This window comes from Sander vitreus, chromosome 5, assembly GCF_031162955.1.
Source record: "Sander vitreus isolate 19-12246 chromosome 5, sanVit1, whole genome shotgun sequence".
In the NCBI taxonomy this organism is placed as follows: Eukaryota; Metazoa; Chordata; class Actinopteri; order Perciformes; family Percidae; genus Sander; species Sander vitreus.
The window spans coordinates 36422966-36425871 of NC_135859.1; the positions used below are offsets into that span (position 1 = coordinate 36422966).

A 2906-nucleotide genomic window follows, 5' to 3' on the forward strand; every position below is an offset into this window, starting at 1 on the left:
TCTACCTGGACTAAATATGGCCCCGATACAGGCTCTACCTGGACTAAATATGGCCCCGATACAGGCTCTACCTGGACTAAATATGGCCCCGATACAGGCTCTACCTGGACTATATATGGCCCCGATACAGGCTCTACCTGGACTAAATATGGCCCCGATACAGGCTCTACCTGGACTATATATGGCCCCGATACAGGCTCTACCTGGACTATATATGGGCCCCGATACAGGCTCTACCTGGACTATATATGGCCCCGATACAGGCTCTACCTGGACTATATATGGCCCCGATACAGGCTCTACCTGGACTATATATGGCCCCGATACAGGCTCTACCTGGACTATATATGGCCCCGATACAGGCTCTACCTGGACTAAATATGGCCCCGATACAGGCTCTACCTGGACTAAATGTGGCCCCCGATACAGGCTCTACCTGGACTAAATATGGCCCCGATACAGGCTCTATCTGGACTAAATATGTCTCCTCCCCCTCCCTTCCACGCACTAACCCCCACCCCCAAATCCTTCTTGTCAGTTATTGGCTGGAAGACAGTTTTTTTACAGTGTGTTCAGGGGACAGGCAGCTCGCGGATAGTGAGATGTTTGCTGTTTGTGACAAAAAATGTCGTAGCCTAAAAAACACATGACATCGCTTGGAGCACCTTTTTAAAGCTTCGCTGTCTCCCCTGTCCCCCCCCCACCCAGCGGAGCAATGGATCGTCTTTGATCTTCGGCCTCAGTGACCCTCTGATCAGCATGTCTGTGTTGACTTTGATCGGTTTGATTGTGATGATGAGGCTGTTTCCGTTTCACTGCTGGAGGTATCGCGCGAGACGGGGACAGACAAAAGTGCTCAAATGGTCTGAGACGCCTGGTGCAGGACTGATAGTTTGTTTTTCAACCTGGACCCTATTTTTTTTTTTTTTTTAAGGATTTTTGTGTCTAAGTGACTGATGGGAACAAGACGCAAGCTGCAATGTGACGTCGGTCAGTTTCCGTCCACTAAAAGTTCTGTTGTTGCTGCTGACAGACTCAGATTATTATTCTAAGTGTCTGACAACATTATGAAAGGATCCCTACAGAGATAGACCTTTTAGTTAAAGAGGAAGATCCTTTTAGTTTAACATGAAACGGCCCCGAAATCACCATTTGTTTGGTTGAAATAAACCCTTAATTCACCCATTTACATGTGGAGATATGCTGGCTCTATACACGCTAAAAGTCCTGATTATTTACATGGAGTCTGGTGGAGATATGCTGGCTCTATACACGCTAAAAGTCCTGATTATTTACATGGAGTCTGGTGGAGATATGCTGGCTCTATACACGCTAAAAGTCCTGATTATTTACATGGAGTCTGGTGGAGATATGCTGGCTCTATACACGCTAAAAGTCCTGATTATTTACATGGAGTCTGGTGTAGTTTGGTGATGGTGATTTCGGGGCTGTTTCATGTTAAACTAAAAGGATCTTCCTCTTTAACTAAAAGGTCTATCTCTGTAGGGATCCTTTCATAATGTTGTCAGACACTTAGAATAATAATCTGAGTCTGTCAGCAGCAATAACAGAACTTTTAGTGGACGCTAACGGACGCTGAACATCTGTCCTGCAGGGTTACATTACAGCCTGGTTCACAGCTGCTGGACCAGTTTCAGATAGCTGTTCACATCAGTCACTTAGACACCAATACATGGGGAAAAGGGGTTGAAAAAGACACAACCTTTTTAAACAACAATATTTTAGGGGCGTGAATGAATGAATGGGATAAATGCATGAGTTACTTTTCATCTGCGTTGGAAATATTTGGCATCACTGAACTTAGAGGGTTTCAGACATTTTATTTGCTCAGAGACAATTATCTGTTATGTTTTAATTAGGGGTGTGTGTGTGTGTGTGTTTGAGAGTGTGAGAGAGAGATTGTGTGTGTTACAAAGTGTGTGCGTGTGTTAGAGGGGGAGTGTGTGTGTGTTAGAGGGAGTGTCTGTGTGTGTGTGCGTGTTAGAGGGAGTGTGTGTGTGTTAGAGGGAGGGTGTGTGTGTTTGAGAGTGTGAGAGAGAGATTGTGTGTGTGTGTTAGAGGGAGTGTCTGTGTGTGCGTGTTAGAGGGAGGGTGTGTGTGTGTGTGTGTGTGTTTGAGAGTGTGAGAGAGAGAGATTGTGTGTGTTACAAAGTGTGTGCGTGTGTTAGAGGGGAGTGTGTGTGTGTTAGAGGGTGTATGTGTGTGTGTGTGCGTGTTAGAGGGAGGGTGTGTGTGTGTTAGAGGGTGTGTGTGTGTGTGCGTGTTAGAGGGAGTGTGTGTGTGTGTGCGTGTTAGAGGGAGGGTGTGTGTGTGTGTGTTAGAGGGTGTGTGTGTGTGTGTGTGTGTGTTAGAGGGAGTGTGTGCGTGTTAGAGGGAGGGTGTGTGTGTTAGAGGGAGGTGTGTGCGTGTTAGAGGGAGGGTGTGTGTGTGTGTGTTAGAGGGAGTGTGTGTGTGTGTGTGTGTGTGTGTGTGTGTGTGTGTGTGTGTTAGAGGGAGGGTGGGTGGGTGTGTGTGTGTTAGAGGGAGGGTGGGTGTGTGTGTTAGAGGGAGGGTGGGTGGGTGTGTGTGTTAGAGGGAGGGTGGGTGGGTGTGTGTGCGTGTTAGAGAGGGTGTGTGTGTGTGTGTGTGTTAGAGGGAGTGTGTGTGTGTGTTAGAGGGAGAGTGTGTGTGTGTGTGTGTGTTAGAGGGAGGGTGGGTGGGTGTGTGTGTGTGTGTGTGTGTCTCCATGGCTGCCTAACCCACATATGTTTGTGACTTTTTAATTTCCTTGTAAGGATGTTTTTCATTTAAAAGACAACTGTATGTATCCGTTTGAGTCCCCCCAACTCTTAGTTGTATGCAAATTTGTACAAAAACATGAAAAAAACAACAAACTGTGTTGATAT

At 46.5% G+C, this 2906-nt stretch overlaps 1 protein-coding gene across 3 annotated transcripts in view; it reads left to right on the forward strand.

Annotated features, from left to right (window-relative positions):
- The window catches only part of zfand5a (zinc finger, AN1-type domain 5a), a 15499-nt gene extending 13228 nt beyond the window's left edge, over window positions 1-2271 (forward strand). For 2 of the 3 annotated variants that reach the window (XM_078251678.1, XM_078251679.1), the window contains exon 6: window positions 1-2271. This exon is cut by the window's left edge and continues 1112 nt beyond it. The gene's annotated coding sequence lies outside the window, so the exon portion shown is untranslated. The other variant, XM_078251677.1, reaches the window with a different exon arrangement.
- Window positions 2272-2906: the final 635 nt, after the last annotated feature.